Source organism: Lepus europaeus, chromosome Y, assembly GCF_033115175.1.
Source record: "Lepus europaeus isolate LE1 chromosome Y, mLepTim1.pri, whole genome shotgun sequence".
Lineage (NCBI taxonomy): Eukaryota > Metazoa > Chordata > Mammalia > Lagomorpha > Leporidae > Lepus > Lepus europaeus.
The window spans coordinates 24,385,995-24,394,108 of record NC_084851.1 but is presented as its reverse complement, the minus strand read 5'-3'; the positions used below and the strand labels follow the sequence as shown (position 1 = coordinate 24,394,108).

The following is an 8,114-nucleotide window of genomic DNA, read 5'->3' as shown; positions in this document are numbered from 1 at the left end:
CCCCCAGAGATGGGAAGCTTCAAGGGAGCAGGGAGCATGTGACAATCACCACTGTTGCTGGTACTGAGGGAAGCATCCGCATTGCATTAAATGCTTGATAAATAACTGCTTGGAATATGGGTGGATGGATGAATTGATGGATGGATGGAGGGAGGGAGTGAGAGATGGATTCATGGATGGATGAATGGGTGGGTGGATGGTTGGATGAAGAGGTGGATAGAGGGGTAGGTGAATGGGAGGATGGGTGGATGGGAGGACAGATGGATGGATGGATGGATGGATGGATGGATGGATGGATGGATGGATGGATGAAAGAACACACAGACAGATGGATGAACCAATGGATGAACTTATGGCTGAAGAGATGAATGAATGGCACAACCTATAAACAACTACACGTGATCCATGTATGTCATTATGCTTCTGTCCCATTCAAAGATGTTGATCCTTGTGTTTCCCTTACCTGCTTAACAGTGGGGATAATATCATCCTCATTCTTTTCTGAGGTTCCCTTGATCCCTTTGAGAGTACTGAGCATGCTGTGACCTCAGTTATTGTGTAACATTGCCTGATTCATGACCTCTCTTCAACCAACAACTCTACATTCAGCCCATGATGAGGGCTGGCCTGAATTATGAATGTTACCTATTTGGGTTGTCCTTTTCTTCAGACATATTGGTGGTAGGTTCTACAGTGATGTAGGCCATCCATGTCATCTTTGACTGAGCTTGGAAGAGGTTGGGTTTTGGGGGCAAGTCTCTGTGCAGATGAGTGACTCCTGCATTGAGCCCTAACAAGAGAACTTGATATGAATGCACTAGCTTGGGAGTGATCCTCAATTTTAAATTAGCAAAAATTGTGTGAATCATGAGGTACAGTGTGACACTTTAATCACGTATACAATGTGCACTGATCAACCCAGGGTTATCAACATTTTCCCTTCCTTGGCATTTTTGTGATTGGAACCTCAGAGCTACTTTCTTGTATTTGCACACAAAATATCTACTAGGTTATCATTACCCTTCTGTGCTATGTGACATTAGGAACTCAACCTTTCTAATTCTGATCTGCCTTCCATTATTCAACCTCCCACAATCTTGTTAAGACACACTGGCATTTCTGAAAAGTAAAAGAAAACTTTGGAAAAGGGAAGAAAAGCAACACCAAAAGGACAATTTATATCTGGAATGTGAAGGTACTGCTACGAGTTCATGGAAAATGAATTGTAAAATGTGTTTTCCACAAACTTATTTGAGGATCCCTTGTATGCATGGGTTTCAAATTTTTGGCACAATAAATCTGTCATTAAATTCTTTCCATGAGCTTTTAAAAAGTACTCTCGTATTAGGTCAATTCATAGTCTCTGAAAATAAAATCTTCAAAACCACCACAAATAGAAGATATTCAGTGATGTACATTCTTAAATACCAACGCAGACATATTTGGCTTTATATTGCTGAACAGATTTGGAATCCTGAACATTTGCCTTGGTTTTCCTCTTTGTGCTGTGTCAGCGTTATCTCCAGATGTAGTGTAGCTCTTCCTACCTGTTAAGGTATCACTGTAGGACTCTGTGACCAGAAATTCTGCTCTATTGCCTGATTGTGTATGTGTTATTTTGAACTGATAGAATCTGAAAATTAAAGCAATTTTGCCACAACTTATATTTCCTCATTAAATACTATGAAGGTAGCTATTACCATGGCAACAGTTGTTATGGCATCCACTCAGCACTTTGCTAATAGAAGACCCAGATATTTCCTGCTTCTCATCGTGAATTCTTTGTGAGGTACTCTTATATAAGCATCTTTTTTATTTTTTTATTTTTTTAACTTTTATTTAATGAATATAAATTTCCAGTGTACAGCTTATGGATTACAATGGCTTCCCCCTCCCATAACTTCCCTCCCACCCACAACCCTCCCCTCTCCCCTTCCATTTGCATCAAGATTCATTTTCAATTCTCTTTATATACAGAAGATCAATTTAGTATAAAGATTGCAACAGTTTGCACCCACATAGAAACACAAAGTGAAACATACTGTTTGAATACTAGTTATAGCATTAAATAAAAATGTACAGCACATTAAGGACAGAATCCTACATGAGGAGCAAGTGCACAATGACTCCTGTTGTTGACCCAACAAATTGACGCTCTAGGTTATGGTGCCAGTAACCACGCTAGGCTGTCGTCATGAGTTGCCAAGGCTATGGAAGCCTTCCAAGTTTGCTGACTCTGATCATATTCAGACAAGGTCATAAAAGACAGAGTGAGGATAGTAACCAATGATCCTAAGAGTGGCATTAACCAGGTCTGAACAATTATCCAGCATTAAGTGGGGAAGAGGACCATCAGTACACACAGGTTGGGAGTAGAGCCATTGGAGGTAGAGTAGAGGTCATGATTACAAAGGAATGAGATCAAAGTGTGCTAGACAGGGTCTAGAACAAAGGACAGAGTCATTATTAGAGGAGCTAAGAAAGCTGCTGTCTAAGCTACACTTAAGTTTTCTGATTGAGAGGCAAATAGAACCCGACAGAAGGGGCTTGATAATAATCTGGTGGGCTTTAGGCCTTGTAAGTTAAGAGGCCCAGACTTATCTATCTCTTCACATGGGGTATATCCTAAGGGAGGTGTACACCTCCTAGGGGAAGGCACTCTGTTGACTTTCATTACTTGGCTGGCCTGGGAGGAGAGCTGGCCAGGTAAAGGCAGGGGGCATCTCTAACAAGAAATTTACAGTTCTGCCTGCAATGTTGCTGACCCTACTTGACCATCCCTTCAGCTGCAGTGGTCACTTTGGAAGTAGGGCTGAGTGAAGGACTTTTCAGCTTAGAGCTAATAAGATCTGTGGCTCTGACCTGGGTGTCCTTCGACTCCAGGGCAGGTCCATTTCCAGTGATCCAACTCTTGGCAGAGCTGCCAGGGCTCTTCACAAGCTGACTTCTGCTGAAGCCCAGGCTTACCACATTGAAAGCCACTGCAGTGGACTGGCCTGTTGGGTCTCCTTGAGGGCAGATCACTGTACAGATCAGCCATTAATAGGCCTGCCACCCATTGCTTCTGTGCATCTTTTTTATTTGACAGGCAGAGTTAGACAGTGAGAGAGAGAGAGAGAAACAGAGAGAAAGGTCTTTCTTCCATTGGTTCACCCCTCAAATGGCCACTACCGCCAGCATGCTGTGGCTGATGCACCACGCCAATCCAAAGCCAGAAGCCAGGTGCTTCCTCCTGGTCTCCCATGCAGGTGCAGGTCCCAAGTACTGGGCCATCTCCACTGCCTTCCCGGGCACAGCAGAGAGCTGGACTGGAAGAGGAGCAACCGGGACAGAATCCAGTGCCCCAGCCAGGACTACAACCTGGGGTGCCAGCACCGCAGGTGGAGGATTACCCTAGTGAGCTGTGGCGCCAGCCTATGTTAGTATCTTGTTGCCTTTTTTTAAAAAGATTCATTTTATTTATTTGAAAGAGTTGCAGAGAGAAAGGTCTTCCATTTGCTGTTTCACTCCCCAGATGGCCACAATGGCCAGAGCTGCACCTATCTGAAGCCTGGAGCCAGGAGCTTTCTCTGGGTCTCCCATGTGAATGCAGGGGCCCAAGGACTTGGGCCATCTTCTGCTGATATCCCATGCAATAGCAGAGAGCTGGTTCAGAAGAGGAGTAGCCAGGACTGGAACTGGCACCCATATGGGATGCCAGCACTTCAGGCCAGGTCTTTAACCTGCTGTGCCACAGTGCCAACCCCTCTTGTTGCCATTTAAAAAATATACCTAATGTTTAGGTGCTTAAACATTTGATGTTGCCAGCTCTGGGAACAGATACCAATATATAACTCCTCTTTAGTGCAAATTATTTTCCATTAGAGTAATTACTTTCCTCAAGACTGCAATTGGAGGAACCAGCCAGTGCTCTGTAGCACTTGATAAATGGAGTAGATACCTGCTTTCTTCCTTTTCAAAAGTGTGTGTTTCTAATCATAAGGTGTTTTAAGTAACAATAAAATATTTTAGATTATAGAAAATAATATACAATTGTTCCTTAATATATGCGGGGTTCATTCCAAATGCTCGCTAGATATACAAATCTACACATACTCAAGTTCTTTATATAAAATAGCACATCATTTTCATTTGACTTACTTGCATCCTCTCTATGCTTATATTCACCTCTATATAATATTTAACACTGAATAAAATATAAATGTTATGCAAATAGTTCTTTTACTGTATTGTCTAGGTTGAAGTGCCAAGAAAAAGACCTGTACATATCAGTACAGACAAAATTTTTTATATCATCAATTGATTGAATGCACAGATGTGGAACCACAGATAGAGGGGGGCAACCATACAAACCATAGCACATTTAAGGGACTCCCAGATTTAACAAATGCTAAGATGTTCTGTTTTGTTTAGGTTATTTACTTATTTGAAAGGCAGAATTGAGAGAGAAAGAGAGAGAGAAAGAAAGAGAGAGATTTTTCATCTACTGGTTCACTCCTCAAATGGTCACAATAGCTAGAGCTGGGCCAATCCAAAGCCAGGAGCCAGGTGCTTCTTCCGGGTCTCCCAAATATGGTGCAGTGGCTCAAGTACTTGGACCATCTGCTGCTGCTCTCTCAGGTGCATTAGTGTGGAGCTAGATTGGAAGTGGAGCTGCTGGGACTTGATCTAGAGCCCATTGTGGATGCTGGCACCACAGGTGGTAGCCTTACCTGCTACACCACAGAGCTGGCACCAGAATGTTTTCGTATTCAATCAAAAATTTCTCAGGGACTTGTGATGTATCAGGTAAGAGCTACCACCTGCTATGCCAGCATCCCATATAGATGCTGTTTTTGCATCCCAGCTGCTCTACTTTAAGCCAAATAAATCCAGCTCCTTGCTGATGGCCTGGGGAAAGCAGGTTAATATGGTCCAAGTGTTTGGGTACCTGCCACCCATGTGGGAAACCTGGATGAAGCTCCTAGTTCCTGACTTCAGTCTGGCTCAGTCCTGGCTGTGATGGCCATCTGTAAAGTGAACCAGAAGATGAACACTCTCTCTCTCTCTCTCTCTCTCTCTCTCTCTCTCTCTCTCCTTTCTCTCACACATACACACACACAGAGAGACATATACTTTCACATTTGTAAATCTTTAAAAAATAAAATGAAAAATAATATTTTCTCATGGAAATAAAAATTAAACATAATTAAAGCTTTATCTTGGACTGGCATTCTGGCACAGCAGGTTAAAATTTTGCTTGCAACACAGCATCCCATGTGATCAACACTCAACTTCTGCAACAGTTTCTCTCTCTCTCTCTCTCTCTCTCTCTCTCTCTCACTCTCTCTCTCTCTCCTTATCTCCCTCCCTCCCACCTTCCCTCCCTCCCTCTCTGTATCTCTCCCCATTTCAAAGAAATAACTCTGAAAAAAATAACACAAGCCTACCATCCCCTTCCCCAAAGTTATACTTTATCCTGAAATGGACTTATATTCTCTTAAATACTGAGCCTATTTAATGTTACAAATTGGTGTAAGTACCTTGTATTAGTTATCCATTGCTGTGTAGCAATCTTCCCATAGCATAGCTATGCAGTTTCTGAGGGTCAAGGATGGATAAATAGCTGAGATGGCTGACTCTTGCCCTAGGTCCGCAGGGATCACATCTAGTCACTAACTTGGTGGTTGGCAGAAACACTCCATTACTCATCATGTGGACATCAGCACAACTTTCCAACCAAGACAGGATACTTGGTAATCCCATAGCAAATCATCTGAGAGGTAGTGCAACTGAGCACCCAAGACAGAAGCTACCATGTTTTTATAACCAAATATTCAATGACCTTGGCTTTATTCTGTTGGTTCCACCAGGCAACTTTGGTGTGTGTAGGAAAAGATTAGAGAGGATACCAGCAAGGAGGGTTCTTTGGGTGTCACTATTGTGCTTCCTACCGTACCTTTACAATAGTACATTGAAGGGCTGGTATACAGTTTGGATTTCTTCATTTTTTTTTTCAGTTAATAAGAATACCATGGCACCTTGTTAGTCTTTTCTCAGCTTGTTAGAAATACATTTTGTAAACTTTCCATGTTGCTACAAAAAGAGTATTCTTTGTTTTTACTGCTGTATTCATATCCAATAGTATGAATAGATCTGTATTCTGTTACCTAATCTCTGTTGATTGACTTTGGAGTGATTTCTAATTTTTGTAGTTACAGGTAGCACAAAAAGAATAGTTTTTTTTTGTCATAAATGGAATCTTATGGAATTGGAATTGCTAAGTGCTTTGGTATGCCAGTTTTCAGCATTCCTGAAACTGTCAAATTTGTTTTCAGAATAGCCAGTTCACCAGAATCATATAGGAATTTCAATCTCCTTGAACTACTACCATGTGTTTTTTTTTTCCTATTTTTGGCCAATCTGTGTGTGATAGTGTCAAATTTCTATTGATACTACCATAATCACATAACTTGAGATATATTTATGGGATTTTGAGCTTGCTGTCTGAGGGTGAGTTTCTCTGCTATTATCTCATGTATTTTTTTTCTACTTTTCCACTGATGTTTATTAGTTCCTATAGATATTAATTTTTTTAGGTTATATCTTCTAGTCCTGATTTTTCTTTTTACCTGTTTTGGTATTTTTATTTACTTTTTATTCGATGTAGTGAAATCAAATTCATCTTTTTTCTCATGACATTCTTTTTTAAGATTTTATTTTTTTTGAAAGTCAGAGTTACAGAAGGAGAGAGGAAGAGAGAGAGAAAGAGAGGTCTTCCATCATCTGGTTCACTCTCCAATTGGCCTCAACAGCCAGAGCTGCACCAATCCAAAGCCAGGAGCCAGGGGCTTCTTCCAGGTCTCGCATGTGGATACAGGGGCCCAAGGACTTGGACCATCCTCCACTGTTTCCTAGGACATAGCAGAAAGCTGGATCAGAAGTGGAGCAGCTGTGACTCAAACTGGTGACCATATAGGATGCTGACAATGCAGGTGGTGGATTTGCTTGCTATGCCACAGCACCAGTCCCATGACTTATATTCTGTGCCTTAAGAAGTTCTGTCTTAATCTGAGAAAAGATACTTTTTATTTTTATACATATCATATGCTTTTTTCTTGTTTTCTCCTAAAATGTCAAGAATATATTTTTATAAGAACAGTTGATTTTTTGACAATATTTGTTGAGTATATAATGTTTTCCATCTGATTTTCCAATATTTTTATGAAAAGTTTAGTACACAGAAAGAAACAAAATTATACAGTGATGTTCTACATACCTGCAATCTAGAATTAGTAATTTATATTATTTTACTGTATGCCAGTGTATGTGCAAGTGCATATGTAAATTTTGTTGAACTCATTTCAGGTACGTTGCAGATATTATGACATTTCAGTCCTCAATATTTCATTATGCAACTTAAAATACGGACAGTCTCCTACATAAATGCAATACCAAACTAGTAATAATTGCCAAATATGCTATTATATCAAAAGTATCTTTTAGATCTTTCCAGTTGTTTAAAAGATGTTGTTTTAGCTGTTTGTTTAAAGTGCAAAAAACAATACCTTTGTAGAATCTATTGTATTCAGTTTTGTCTGAGTATTTCCTAATGGTTTCATTTAACTTATTTAATCTCATCTTTCTTGTAAGCTTGAAATTAAATCTGTAAACTTAGATTCAAGCAAAATATAATTTGGCACTATCCTCACTGAAATATTAATAACTTCTTTATAATGTACCAAGTCCCTCTTTGTACCTGGGCTATGGCCCAATAGGCTAATCCTTCTCCTTGTGGTGCTGGCACACTGGGTTCTAGTCCCAGTTGGGACACTGGATTATATTGTTGGGGGTGTAGCTCAGTAGTAGAGCACAGGCTTAGCATGCATGAGGCCCTGGGTTCGATCCCCAGCACCTTCAAGCCTCTCCATGAGCTTGGCTTGTTCCAAAATCACAGACTATTAAGTGTTTATTTGTTTTGTTCTAGTACTATTGGTTGAACTCTGTAATTAACACACAATTATTCTTAGGTGTTTAAATTTTAACTGAAAAGTGATCCCTGTTAAATATAACAGTAGGAATAAGAGAGGGAGGAGATGTACAATTTGGGACATGCTCAATCAGACTTGCCCTAA

The 8,114-nt window shown here is 40.4% G+C and overlaps 1 non-coding gene across 1 annotated transcript; it reads left to right on the top strand.

Annotated features, from left to right (window-relative positions):
• The first annotated feature begins 7,827 nt into the window (after positions 1–7,827).
• On the top strand, positions 7,828–7,899 carry TRNAA-AGC (transfer RNA alanine (anticodon AGC)). The gene has a single exon. It is a non-coding gene; the product is annotated as a tRNA-Ala (tRNA).
• The last annotated feature ends 215 nt before the right edge of the window (positions 7,900–8,114 follow it).